Raw genomic sequence first — 15,237 nt, forward strand, 5'->3', positions numbered from 1 at the left:
CCTTAGGCAAGCTAAAGAACCTCCCGTAGGAGGCCAGGACATTCCATGATACTGCTTTGGAGTTTAGGGATTGACAGTCCTCACTGCTTGGTGATCTACTGACCTCTACCCCATATTTTTGTTATTCTAGAGGAAAATCGCTCCTTGATCTCTTCATACTTCCGATTCTGCTTTGTTTATTCATTAGGTTCAACTGGCAAAATGTTTCTTTTAATTTATAAACTTATTTGTTGGTAAATTTCCAGACCCCTATGTTTTCATTTTATGGTAGGCCAAAAGAAAACAGAGTTGATTCTGAAAGTCAGTTTCGCGGTTTAAAGATGTGTTGAAAATTATTCTTTTTCTTCTTTCTTTCTTTCTTTCTTTCTTTCTTTCTTTCTTTCTTTCTTTTTTTTTCTTTCTTCCTTTTCTCTCTCTCTCTCTCTCTCTCTCTCTCTCTCTTTTTGCATTTCTTTGCTGAGGAATTTGCAATCTACCAGCTGTTTGAAAGGGATTGAGAATTGTCATGTGTGAGTAACATCTTCCCAGTAAAATTTTGGTTAGCTGGTTTTAGGCTGAAATGTTAGGGGATCAGGTTTTTTTGTTTTTTTTCTTTCTTTTTCTTATGGGAAATGAAAGGTTGAGAAAAATATGAATGGCTTAGGTGTGAATTTGAAAGGAATTGCTTGCTCAGTTACACTGTCCTTTCTCAAAGTCCCATTAGTATTTGTTTTCCATGATCTACTGAAGGGGGTGCAAGTTTTTGTTTCTGTGTGTCACATGTGGAGGGCAAAGCTATCATTGTCCATGTGCCAGAGGTGGCTGGTTAAAATGTTCTTGATCTCTAATGGGCATAGAGTGTTGCCTGCTTTGGATGTCTTCCAGTTATATCATTCTAGGCAAGCCCTATGGTATAGAGACTAGGCCTTGATTACATATGTTTCTGTGACTTGGAGGAGGCTCAGAGCCATTTGCAAGGATTTTTGTCTTTCTTGTTGGTATTTACTTGGTCCACCTCTAAGCAGAAGCCATCCATGTAGGCTCAAAGCAGAAAGGACCTTAAGTGTAGAAATTTACCAGTAGGAAGGAGTTCTATATGTTGTGGTGTGGAGGTAAGGCTAGAGTGATCAAAGGAGAAAGTGGTATAGGATGTAGAGGACAGAGAAGGCAGGGCCATGATAAAAGAGTTGGTGTTTTACTATAACTTTCAGTGGAAGCCATTGAAAGTTTTCAGGTAGGGGTGTGACGCAGTTGGATTTACATTTTCAAAAGGATTACTTGGCTGATTTGTGGGGGAAAAATGGATTGCATGGGGCCAAGAATAAACACAGGGAATGATTACGGGGGAAAGGTAAGATATGGTGGTTTGGACTACGTTAGTGGTAGAAATGGAGAAAAAAAGGGCAATTTTATGTTTACTTTGGAGATGGAGCTTCTTCAGCTTCATGCTGAAGAGAAAAATATGGAGAATGAGGGAGCAGAGAAAACAAAGCTGCCTCCTAGAATTTTGGTTCCAGCAAATGGGTGAATGCTGTGGCCATTTCACTTAGACGAGGAAGACCAGGGGAGGAACAGGTAGCGGAATGTAGAAACTCCACTCGATGTGATCTGAACATCCAAATAGAGGTGACCAGTATGCTCTTCTCCCCATAGCATGGAACTCCTGGGAGAGAGGGGCAAGGAGGTATAAACTGGGGTGAGTCGTCAGCAACTAGATGGTGTTTCAAACCCTGGAAGTAGCTGAGGGCCCCTGGAGAGAAAGTGTGGAGATGAGAAGGGGAGCCAGGACCAAGCCCTAAACACTTCCCCTTTGAGAGGTCTGGCAGAAAGGGAAGAAGGAGACAAGGTGGGTCTAGTGAGCTGACAGAGAAGTAGGGCAAATTAGGAAACAGAAACCAAGGGAGGAAAGCATTTTTAAAAAGGACAGTGGTCATCTGGCAAATTCTGCTGAGGGGTCAGATAAAGGGAGGACCCTGAGAAGCTCATTAAATCTGGCGCCATCAAGGGAGTTGCTGACCTTGGCAAGAGTTGCATCAGTGGCATTGTGGGGAGGAGGGTCAGGGTGGAGTGGGAGATGACAAATTGGAAATAGTGAATAGCGGTAACCTGTTCAATGAGTCTTTCTGTGAAAGGGTTGAAGGTGGAGGTAATTTATGGTCAAGATATTTTGGTCATATTTATCTTTTTGCTGTTGTTTGGTTTTCACAGGAGAGCTACTAAAGCATGTTTGAATTAACGATGAAATCGATCCAGTAGAGGAGCCGGTGATGCGAGAGAGATAGAGAGAGAGAGAGAGAGAGAGAGAGAGGAGAGAAGGGGGGGGAGGGAAAGGGAGAGGAGGAGGATGGGAATTCTAGGATCCAGGGATGGTTCTTCCACTGTTCCAAGAGGGAAAGCAGAAGGTGAGAAGGTGTGTGTAGGTATAGGCAGGCTTGTGGTTCGTCGTGGAGGGTGAGGGAGTCACACTGGGTTGCTCCCACTTTTTCTGGATCTGCACCCCGTGGCCTCTCCTCGCTGTGCCACTCCACTGCCTTCTTCTGAATTCCTGTTTCTCGGTGCTCCAGCGCTGGCTCTGCACGAGTCAGCCTCAGCTTAGACACCACCTGTATATGTCCAAGTCCTTCTGTGAGCACTTGGGAGTAATGATGTGGCCAGGCTCATGAGTCCGAGTAATTATTTTACCTGAAGGACCAGCTTCCCAGGATGGTAGCCACCTGGGCGTGTGTGGCTGCAGAGTGCTTGAAATGTGGCTATGTCATGGAAGAATTGAACATTTAATTTCATTTAATTTAACTTTAAAACTGATACTTGATTCAGCTATTAGCAAACTTTTACTATGCTTGGGACAGTATAGATACCTGAATCTATGCCTAGTATCTTCGATAAAATTTAGCATCTGGACTGTGAGTATAAATTGTACCTGATTTCAAAGACTTAACTAAAAATATATATAAACTCTCGTGGATAGCTTTATATTGACTGTGTGCATGTTGAAATGACAATAATTTGGATATGTTGAGTTAACGTATATCATTCATTTCACTTGATTTAAAAATTTTTCTTTTTTAAAAGTAACTGCTAGCAAAATTAAAGTTAATAGGTAGCTTACATGACATTTCTATTTGGTTTTATGGGTTGTGCCTTTAAGAAAAGCTCATATTTTAGGTATACACTTGGTCCTGACTACATAGGAGTCAACTGTATCTCACCATGAGGAGCAGTGACTGTTTAGGAAACATGACCTCTCAGAGTTGGTGCAAAACTGGGATTTAAGCCTGGCTCTCTGGGCGCCTACAGGCTGCGCCCTGGACCGTATGCCACATGGAAGTCATTTTGTGCATTCTTGCTCTCGGGTTATTCTGTGTTTACCCTAGCGAAGGATATTTACATGGACACATACAGGACAGAATTTGGTTCTTAACTCAAGCCATTGAAATTATGATTCTCAGGATATGGTTTTAATGTACTGTTACTGACTTTGCTTTGATTTAATGGAGGATACACAGTTTATAGTTAGGCCTCTCTCTGTCCTTGAATTCAAAAACCAACCATCAACTCTTATTTACTACGAATGATGACCCCCGTTTGCTCTGTGCACTGGATCTCCTATCACCAAATACTGGCATGCACTTACTTAGTCCATTATTCCATATTTGGTGACACACTCCTTTTGTCTTGCGACTGTTCATCTTTCATTAAGAGTCCCTGTGAAGAAAAGATTTATTTATTTTTTAAAAGAATAGTTTAAAGTTACTATAAATTTTGCATGGTTAAACTAGTGTTTGTGATCTACCACAGTGTTCTGTGGGCATCTGAAGGTCAGTAGGTCGCAAACTGAGCTCATTATCCATTCCTCTTACTCTTCTTTATTCCTTATCTGATTTTGGTATCATTGCCACACATCCAGTCGCTGGTCAGAAACCTCCACCATTTCCAACTTTTGCTCTTTCGTCAGCCCCTGCAAGCAGCATCCATTACATTCAAGCCCCCTCCAGCCTCACATTACCTTCTTCCCACCCATTGCTCCTGCCTGACTAGAACTTCAACATCTCTAACTTTTCTTCTTCTTCTTCTTCTTCTTCTTCTTCTTCTTCTTCTTCTTCTTCTTCTTCTTCTTCTCCTTCTCCTCCTCCTCCTCCTCCTCCTTTTTCTCTCCCTCCTCCTCCTTTTTTTTTTTTTTTAAGATTTTATTTATTTGAGAGAGACAGAGTGAACATAAGCCAGGGAGGGGAGGTGGGCTGAGGGAAAGGGAGAAGCAGACTCCCTGCTGGGTAGGGAGCCCAACGAGGAGCTCGATCCCAGGACCCGGAGACCATGATCTGAGCCAAAGGCAGATGCTTAACCAACTGAGCCACCCAGCAACCCCTCTAATTTCTTTTCTTGCTCCAATTCATCTGTGATCTCTTTCAGAAGAGAGGCCTTTATCTCTCATCTTTGAGTCCTGGCGCCTGAGTGGAGAGCTTGTGCTACTGATTGGAATATTCATAGATTGTGTTTCTCTCTTCACGCGCATCTATCTTCCCTTATTCCTGAATTCTGTTAGCAAAGCTTATCCAGCATGACTCTTGAGCTGGGTGTACGGTCAGGAGCAGTGCTGCAGAATGCAAGATTGTATGCTGTACCCACGAACTGGCTTGGCTCACACAGATCCAACGAAATCTCTCCCTGGCCATTCCAGTTAATGAGGGACAGATTTCTTTCTTGGAGTCTAAGTCATATAGTAATATGTCCCTGGGGAATAGAATTGGCTGGAAATCCCTAGAATATGATATTTTATACTCAATAACCTTGGGAAAAAAAACTGTGGGTAATTTCCATATAGGTGTATGTATAGGCAGAGCATTTGGCTCATTGTTTATGAGGCAAAGCTTGCAATAGGAAATTAAAAAGAAAAGAAAAGAAAAGAAAAAGTAAAAAGGGGCTATAAAAGAAGCAGAATTTCATATAATCAAATCCCAAATTTGTTTAAGTCTTCTTTGAAAAATTAGTCAAGTTTTGTAAGGATAGCATAAGAATCCCGTTAATATAAGTCACGCCTACAGCTCTGTGTTACCATTACTTCAGCATTTACTTTGGGTCTCACTCCAAACAGGGTATAATTTCAGAACTGAGTGTACCACCATTCTGCCCCTGGTGAAAAGGGAATAGTTATTTCTGTCTACAACATAGCAACAAGATACCAGTAGCTACTCAGGCCATTTTTTGGGGCATCTGATGAAGAGATATTGGTATTTTTATATGGCATATAGGGTTTCATAAGAGGTATAATGGAAAGTTTAGTTAAAATGTTCTTTTCTGCTCATTCTCAAGTGACAAGTTTTGGAATGGTGGGTCCCTATGTTACAAATACACATTTACAAATGACTCATATCTACAGACAGCTACCTCCCAACCCTCCTATTGTATAAAAAATATTGTGAAAAGTCTCAGAACTTTTGAAGAATGAATGGATTTTTAGCTAGATGAAAAGTAGAAACTGCCCAAAGTACCATCAATTAGAGAAAGCTCTCTCCTCCTAGATTCTCTGACATGAATAGTCAATATGGTAGCCCCCAATTCCATATGGTGTGCTTTTGATTTTGTTTTTAAAATTTTGTTGTCATCCCTGGGATTCCAATAATTGGGTTCAACTTAGTTAATGAACATCTCCTTTTCTAAAAGTGAAGGCTAAGGATGTGTCAGTAATTCATATATGTGTGAACTAGACTGCTTTTTACAAAATAAGGTCAGTGAGGTCAAGAAGAGGAGAGAAGCTAGAAGAGAAGCTAAGTCTGTTTGGTGGAAAGAGGACTCCCACGCTTTTGGAGAGTGGACACTTTGGGAAAGGGGCCAGAGCAGAACCAGCAAAAAGGAGAATGTGAAGGGTTTGGAGCATCTCTGCCCTGGAAAAAGGAAGCCTTTGGGGCTTGGGTACTGAGTTGTAAGAGAGGAAAGATAAACTTTTGTTTTTTTCAGAATGTTTCTAGGAGTCATCCTATATTGATACAAATGGTGGATCCAAAGATGGAATATTCTTAAGCCATTAAAGAAGCAAGGTGGATTTATGGTTAAAAGGAAAGTGCAATACAGACTGTGCAGAATGCTCCCATTTCTGCATATAATTTTGAAGGCTTAGTATGCATATATGCATGTGTTTGTTCATGCGAATATATGCAGAGAGTATTCCTGGACGAAATGTAATAAGTGGTAACTTACCTGCCTCTGGGAAAGGAGCCTGGGGACCTGGGTCTGAGGTAGGGTCTTTGTTTGCAATTTGGGGGGTAGAGTTTGACTTTTTACCTACAGTACTTCCAAGTTTTAAAAAAGAACGAGTTGAAAGTTTTCTAGGATTATTCTTACCCTTAGGAAAGTTGATGTGTGATGGGGAAGGAGGGGGCGGTGGGGAAGCAGGGGGCCGGGGGAGCAGTGGGGAGGAGGCACATGCTCTCTTTGTCCTTTCCTCGGAGTCACAAAGCTCAGGGCTCTTGTATGCCAGGACTCCTCTAGTTTTATTACCTCAGCTGGATTATGGTTAAATAAGCTTTTCTGGGCTGACCTGGAACTGAACTACTATTTATAATCTCTTTCTGTGGAGAAAACTCTACAGTGTTCCAGAGAGCATACTAAACTAAATTGTTTCCACCTATCCTCTCTTATTATGTCTATTACCTTCCCAGTAAAAAAAAAAAAAAAAAAAAAAAAGGACTTCAGATTTATTCCAAGAGTGCCTGTCCACATCCCACTACTCATCTCATCAGAAGTGATAGAAACACTACATGCCATTACATGTCTACATACCTTTTGGGTTTTCATTTGTTCCAGCAAGATACAGTCCAGTTTGCAGTTTCTTTTCCAACTAGGTTATAATTTTTCTAAGGAAGGGTAGTGCCTTTTATTTGTTTCCATGCCTAGTAGAGAGTTCTAGGCATTCAGGAACTATTTGTTGGATCATAAGTTAAGGTGAGAGTAGATGTTTAAGTGGATTGGTCACTGTTAACTGTTATAGATAAAAGTTTTTTGGCCTAAGAGACATTGTAGCTAGGATTTTAGTGTAGGACCGGGATTCTCAACGTTGGTACTGTTGACATCTTGGTCCTGATCCTTCTTTGCTATTGGTCACTGTATTGTGCCTTGTAGGAGGTTTAGCAGTGTCCCTGGCCCCTCCGCACTAAATATCACTGTGGACTCCCAGTTGGAACATTCAGAAACATCTGTGGATATTGCCAAATGGCCCTTGGGGGCAAGATCACCCTAGCTGACAATCACTGATTTGGAGTGATTTTTTAAAAAAGATTTTATTTATTTATTTATTTCTGAGGCAGAGACAGAGGCAGAGACATAGGTAGAGGGAGAGGCAGGCTCCCTGCAGGAAGCCTGATGCGGGACTTGATCCCAGGACCCCAGGCTCACGACCTGAGCCAAAGGCAGACACTCAACCACTGAGCCACCCATGTGCCCTGGGTGATTTTTGGATTTGCTGTTCAGTCTCCAAGAATAGTCCTATATTGAGAGACAAGTCTTCAAATCTTGGAGACCAAGGGGTGGGACCAAAGCAAGGCTTTCTGAAAGCTTACATTGTGCTTTTGTGGAGAACTAGAAATGGTGCCCGATCCCTGGGGGCACATAATTAGAAAAGGACCAAGGAAGGAAGTGTATACAGATTTCATCCTCCATTTGCCCCCTCCTGTCATTCCTGCTGGGTTTTTGAATAGGAGGAGTTCCTAGGGCCTAGAACTAAGTCTGGAAGTCTACCTGAATTGGGAAACAACAGGTTCTGGGAGCCAGTACCTGCGTCAAACGATAGGATGGTATGACAGACGAGGCTGGCTTCTGAGTTAAATCAGCTGTGCTATCGTCACTTCCAAATAGCATATCAAGAAAATGCTTCCTCATTAAATGGATACTTCTCAGGATCATTCACTGAACAAATGTTTATTGAGCATCTATCGTGTGCCAGGAGGAAAATGCTCCCCCACCTGGCCTTATTGCTGAATGAAGTGTTCTATTTCTGAGCTCTTGGTATGATCGCTTTATTTGACATTATTCAGAATCTTCCTTATTAGTAAAGTCTTCTTTTTTCCCCTTCCACTTAATTTACTTCCTTTTGGAAAGACCAATTATAATTAAAAGCAAGAGGAACAGCAATCAAAGATGGCTGGAATTCTCAGAATAATTCTTAGCTGTGTGTCAGTGCTCCATGAGTGCACACACATGCTGGGCTGCATTCTGGAGACCCTCTTTAACGGTTCTTATATTTATAAGTTATCCTCCAATGCATTGGCGCATCAGCTGCCAAGGCAGTTTGTAGAATCTCCTTCCCTGGAGGTCTTTAAAAATAGAACTAAATACCCATCTGTCCAGAATGGTTTTGATGCAGTCCTGCTGATTAGAAGGAATAGGGCGAGATTTTCCTGTCAAGGTTCGTTTCAGTCTTGAGTGCTCTTAAATGGAAAAGTTTGCTTTTTAGTGGGGGAGGGAGGGATGTAAGGAGACGCTCTCTGAATTTATTGATGCATCACTGTACGCATTCTGGTAAAATAGAATAAATTATATATTTCTCATGCTTTTAATCTTTTGGAAGCACTTGGCTCATTTGGAAGCTCACGCACAAATCTGTGAGGTAGATGGGGCCCTTCTCTGGGTCCCTGTGGCACAGAGGAATCAGCGAGGCACACAGATGTTCAGTAACTGGCCCAGACTCAGGGTGGGGAGGCTGTTCCCACTGTCAGCTTTCAGGGTTCATCACGCTCTTTTCCCTTGACCCTCGTGCTTCTTTGGGTTGTGAGTCTTGCTCTGCTTTTGGACATAAAGACAATTGATTGGGAACCAAAAAATTTTTTTAAAAAATTGGGGGACCCTATTTAGGACCTTTGCCTACTCTATTTTTATAAGTATATGTGTGTGAGTTTGTGTGTGTGTGTACAAATATAGGAGGGCAGGGATATGTATGTATATACGGGGATGTATAAGTATAGCAGTGTGCCTGTTCCTGAATTGGTCAGAGTTCAGCAGAAAACAAAGTCAACCCATGTGACAGCAAATAAAGAGACTTTCCTGAGGTTTGAGGATGGTTAAGGGAAAAGGCAGGCAAAAGACTGTGAGGTGTCCAGAGAGTCAGGGGGTCATGCTGAAGCACATGGAGAACTTGGAATGGTGTTGTAGTTGTGAGGACAAAGCTCCCACCAGAGGAGGGCACTCCAGGAGAATGGGTGAGGGGAAGAATACCCCTTCCGTTCCCTTCTCTTCCCTCTGATCTCTTGTCCCTATTTTCTGCTGGCCAGACTTGGTTAGACTAGTGCCTGCAAGGATGCCATGGAGATGCAGTGCTCAGGGCTCTCCTTATGGGACACAGCAGAGTGTGGAGGGGCTGAGTCGGAGGCAAATGGAGACTAACCAGGTGTGTGTGTGTGTGTGTGTGTGTGTGTGTGTGTGTGTGAATTTGTTCTTTCCTTAAAATTGAAGCAAGGTTGGTACACAATATTTCATTAATTTCAGATATGCAGCATAGTGATTCAATGACCTAAATGTTAGGCTGTGTTCCCCATAAGTCTAGCTACCATCTGTCACCAGACCATTGTATTAAAATACCATTGATTATATTCCCTACACCGGACCTTTCATTCCCATGACTTAGGACTTATTCATTCCATAAATGGAAGGTTATACCTTCCACTCCCCTTCACCATTTTGTCCATCCCTCCACCACCATCTCCTCTGGCAAATAGTTTGTTCTCTGTATGTAATAGTCTGTTTGTTTTGTTCATTAGATTCCTTGTATAAATGATACCATATGGTATGTGTCTTTCTCTGTCATATTTCACTGAGCATCATACCCTCTAGGTCCATCCATGTTGTTGCAAATGGCAAGATCTCTTTCTTTTTATTGCTGAGTAATATTCCATTACATATATATATAATATAAATACATATACAATTGTATATGTAAATTATATGCAAAGTATATGATTATAATAATATAATATACGTACATACCACATCTTTTCTATTTATCTGTCAGTGGGCACTTAGATTGCTTCCATATCTTGGCTATTATAAGTAATGCTGCAATGTACATAGGGGTGCATATATCTTCAAATAAGTGTTTTCATCTTCTTTGGGTAAATACCTAGTAGTGGAATTACTGGCTTGTATGGTATTTGTATTTTTAAATTTTTGAAGAACCTCCATTCTGTTTCCCATAGTGGTTGCACAAATTTACACTCCTTACCAATAGTGCACATGGGCTCCCTTTTCTCCACAATCTTGCCAACATTTGTTATTTTTTGTGTTTTTGATACTGGCCATTCTGACAAGTATAAGGTGATATCTCATTGCAGTTTTGATTTGCATTTCCCTGATGATGAGTGATGTTGAATATCTTCTCATGGTCCTCTGTATTTCTTTGGAAAATGTCTATTCAGGTCCTCTGCCCATTTTTTAATTGGATTATTTGTTTCTTTAGTGTTGGGTTGTATTAGTTCTTTCTAAGTTTTGGATGTTAACTCCTTAGTGGATATATCATTTGTAAATATCTTCTCTCAGCTGTTTTTTTTTGTTTTGTTGATGGTTTCCTTCCTTGTGCAAAAGCTTTTTATTTTGATGTATTCCCAATAATTTATTTTTACTTTTGTTTTCTTTGCCTGAGGAGACATCTTAGGAAAATGTCATGAAGGCCAATGTCCAAGAGATTCCTGCCTATTTTCTTTAAGGAGTCTTATTGTTTCAGGCCTCACATTTAGGTCTTTGATTCACTTTGAGTTTATTTTTGTGTGTGATGTAAGAAAGTGGCCCAGTTTCATTCTTTTGCATGTAGCTGTTTGATTTTCCTAGCACCGTTTGTTGAAGAGACTATGTTTTCCCAATTGGATCTTCTTGCCTCCTTTGTCATAGATTAATTGACTGAAGAAGCACAGATTTATTTCTGGGCTCTCTATTCTGTTCCATTGATCTTTGTGTCTATTTTTGTGGCAGTACCATACTGTTTTGATTACTACAGCTTTGTAATATAGCTTGAAATCCGGGGGGCATCTTTTAGTGGCGGGCATCACATACTCAAGACGGGTTTATTTTTCTAATTTAACCTTAGACCTGAAAACTTTGCCATGGATTAGCAGTACTATGTATTCTCTTAACAGTTTAGATAAAATCTTAACGTTTGTTTCCAGAATTAAAATAAGGCACAAATTCACTTTCTCAGTGATTACCTCAGATTGTTCATGAAGATAGATTGAAAATAATATTTAAAAGATTTTGTTTATATATTCATGAGAGACACTGAGAGAGAGAGAGAGGGTGAGCCAGAGACATAGGCAGAGGGAGAAGTAGGCTCCATGCAGGGAGCCCAACGTGGGACTGGATCCCGGGTCTCCAGGATCCTGCTCTGGGCTGAAGGCGGCACTAAGCCACTGAGCCACCCGGGTTGCCCTGAAAATAATTTTTTAAAAATCTTTTGATTACCAGTTTTTACTGGGTTGTCATTACTTCTAGACATCTTCAGTGGACAGAGCTAGTCAAACACATTTTTTTTTAGAAAGACAAAAATATACCATTTACAAAATGACAACCTTGTTGGTATCAAATATAGTGCATGCAGCATGGCAAAATACAAAAAAGAATTCTTTTCTGTGTGGTTATGCTACTTAAACTAATGTATAGTTAGGTCCATTTATTTCAGTTTGATTTTGAATTTTATAGGTTGCATTATTTTTGTCTTGAGTTATTTATAAATATGAACTATATAAAATGTTTACATGATTTTCCAAAATCAAAATATGAAGTGAAATATATTGGAAGAGATCTCACTTTTAACTCCACTTCTTCCTTCTTGTTCTGTCCTTTTCTTTCATAAACATTATTCTGTTTTCTCCTTTTTATGAGTTTTGGTTTATCTTTTATTTAAAAATATGTAAGCAGCTGTATTTATATAGCATATATTCTCTTTCCAATTCAGTTGGAAACTAAAATTCAGTATACACTTTTCTGTACTGTGCTTTTTTCCTTTCTATCCTGGAGAGCACTCCAGAGCAGTAAGTGTATGGAGATCTGCCTTATGGATTAGTAGTTCCTTTTTGTGGCTATGCTATAGTTTATTTAACCAGTCCCTAGTTGATGGATATTTTGCTGTTATTAGTCTTGTAATGAATAGTCTTATATATATATCATCTCCTACTTTTTGCCAGTACTTTTTGGGAGTTGATTTTTATAAGAGGAACTGATGGGTCAAAACATAAAGACATCTGTAATTTTGTAGATATTGCAAAGTTTATTGCCATCAGAGTTGAATAATTTTGTGTTCCCAACAGTAATATACAAGAGGGCCAATTTCTCCACAGTCTCACTATCAGTTTGTAGACTTTTGGAGTTTTTAGTAATTTGAAAGGTAAAAAAATGGGGCCTCATGTTTGAATTTGTATTACTCTTATCATTAGCAAAGTTGAGCATCTTTTCTAATGCTGAAGATCCTTTGTATTTCTTTTTCCATTAACTGTACATTCAGCTTTTGTCCATATGGAGTTGTTGATCTTTCCTTCTGAATTTTTAGAAGTTCCTTTTATTGGGGCTGTTTTTCCTTCACTATCTGTTGCAATTACTACCCTCCAACTATGTTTATTTTGCTTATAGTGTTTTATTTTTATATGCAAATTTTAGATTATTATTTATGTTTATTTTTATGTGGTCAAGTTTATTTTTATTTGGCCTCCCCATTGGTTCTGGATTTGAGTTAGGAATGATTCCCTCGGCCCAGTTAATAAAGTAATCCCTCCCTGTGATCTTACACAGTTTCATATTTTACATTTATTTATTTTTAAAATATTTTATTTATTTATTCATGAGAGACAGAAAGAGGCAGGGATATAGGCAGGGGAGAAGAAGGCTCCCTATAGGGAGCCTGATGCAGGACTCGATCCCAGGACCCCGGGATCATGACCTGAGGCAAAGGCAGACGCTCAACCACTGAGCCACCCAGGTGCCCCCATATTTTACATTTAGATCTCATTTAGAATTTATCTTGGTGTGAAGCTTGAGGAGTGGAACTAATGATATTTGTTTCCCAAGTTGTTTTAACATTGCTTATTAAGGCATCTGTTTTTCCCCACTGACTGGAATGCCCTTTATTATATGCACTTGGGTCTGTCTCTGGACCATTGATTCCATGCTATGTCTGAATGCTCCAGCACACAGTTCTAATAATAGAGGATTTATAATAAGTGTTAAAAAAATCTTTTTAAAACAAAAGTCATGGTGACATGATTTCTGTGTTTATAAAAACAAAGTGTGAAATGGAAGCATTTTTAAAGATAAACCATGCGTGGGCTACATTTATTATTTTATTTTGCAAAGAAGGGAAGCAGGACTTACGGAGGTTGTACAGACTCATCCAGCATCACCAGAGGATCAACAGTGGGACTGGAACCCATGTTTTCAACCAGCACATGATTTTCTCATGAAGATATGATTTTCCTCAGAATTTATGGGTGATCAGTCTCTTAGCATGGATCTAGGTCCAAGTTGGATGTTTTCTCTTGCCACAAAACATTTTCTTAGTTTTGAATATTTAAAATAATACATGATTTAGTTTATTTTTAGTGATTATATATGCATTTTAGAACATTTGGAAAACCCAAATATTGACCCCCAGAAGTGTGTATTTTATTTAATTATTTCCACAATTTTTAAATGCATGGTCTTTTGCTTTATTATGATCATGTTAAATGGAAACAGTTTGAAGAAAATGAAAATAATATTAAGGATTTATTTAAGTGCACTGATCAAAGTGCTTTAACTACATGACTTTCTTTAATTGTCACAAAACCCAACTAGGGATGCAATCTTTGTTATTTTAGTATTGCTGATAAGGAATGCTTGGCTCTCAGAAGTTAAATAATTTGACCAACGTCACAAAGCAGAGCAGGTAAATGATAGAGCTTGGATTCTAACTTGGTGTTTAACCCTGGTACCTATATCATAACCACTGTTTTCATTCTATCCTGTGTCGATCATTTTGGATTCTATTATTTTATTAATACATTAGCAGAAATGATTGTCTTTGTTTCAGTGATCATATTAAATTCCGTTTATAATATCACCTTTCTTTAACACAATGAAATTGTTTATACCAGTCTGTAAGAGGAGGAGGGAAGTTAAAAATATTTTTCTTGTTTTTTTACCTTCAGATATTAAACACAAGATCGATGCATCTACACAAATATGGGTCTTGAAAAATAAAATGGAAAATTCTGGAGAAGGCCAGTGTGAGAAAGAAAAACATATCCATTTTATAGATATGTTTGCTGCTCAGGCATTTTACATGATGTCCAGAGGGAGTTTCTTTTCCTATGTTGTCTTAACATCCTCCCTGCAGGTTTGTTTATATCAAAATTTGCATAACTACCTTGATTTTTTTTCCAGCCTTTGCTGGATCCAGATTGTTCCAAATTCTGAGTTAGAGATGATATATGCTATACATAGTGATGTGTGGCTGAAGTTGTTAATAGTTTGGAGCTTGATGTGCAATCAGAAGTAAAAAAGTAGCCATTTCCTGAACTGTCTCATACTGCAAACCAGCTGAGCAATATACATTCCAGTGTTTACCTTAGTTGTGACATGAATAGACATCAGTAAGAAAGATGAAAACTTTATTGCCACTTTACATTTGTTTCCTTGGACAAATGACGAAGAGGACATTTTGAAGAGAGAAATGAATTAAATGTATGAGGGCCAGTGTGAAATTACATTAGTGACCATTATAGAGGACAGTGTTCTGCTGGCAGCATTTGAAGTGCAATTTTGCATGTGTCCGTGGGCTGGGAGACCACAAATAGTAGACTTTGGATTGACAAGCTGATTTTTAATTTTGTAAAAAGTTAATGCTCTGTTCAAGGTGTACTTTGGAGTATTACGGTAAACCAGGGTGGTAATTCATCCTTTTCACCATGCCATTCCTATCAGTAAGTAAAAGCCTGAACTCATTCCCCAGTATATTTTATATTTATTTATAAATTACATACATGTGCTTCTGTAGATCCACAAATTACTAAGTTTTCTTTCTTAAATTTTAAGACTAAAAAAATAATAGTTGGCATTCTAATAATTCTTCCTGCAGATCATTTCAGTGCGAGATGCATATACTGTTTCAAATATCATTCCTTTGTCTAGTGGCAGAGAAGAAAAACAGTCTGTTGTCTTAAGGAGCTTCAGTTGGGAACACATTTTATCCCTAAACAAGGAAGCTTTTAGGGAGTATTTGGAAAATTAAATTGTTTTCTTCAGAGCTGCTTA

At 39.2% G+C, this 15,237-nt stretch overlaps 1 protein-coding gene across 4 annotated transcripts in view; it reads left to right on the top strand.

Moving 5' to 3' along the window:
* The window catches only part of NEBL (nebulette), a 344,980-nt gene that overhangs the window by 200,429 nt on the left and 129,314 nt on the right, over window positions 1-15,237 (top strand). The window contains exon 5 of one of the 4 annotated variants that reach the window (XM_055331424.1): window positions 14,133-14,320. The exons of the other annotated variants lie outside the window; for them this stretch is intronic. The gene's annotated coding sequence lies outside the window, so the exon portion shown is untranslated. The remainder of the gene's footprint in view (window positions 1-14,132; window positions 14,321-15,237) is intronic. 4 annotated transcript variants of the gene reach the window in all.

This window comes from Nyctereutes procyonoides, unplaced genomic scaffold (genome assembly GCF_905146905.1).
Source record: "Nyctereutes procyonoides isolate TBG_1078 unplaced genomic scaffold, NYPRO_anot_genome, whole genome shotgun sequence".
Taxonomy (NCBI): domain Eukaryota; kingdom Metazoa; phylum Chordata; class Mammalia; order Carnivora; family Canidae; genus Nyctereutes; species Nyctereutes procyonoides.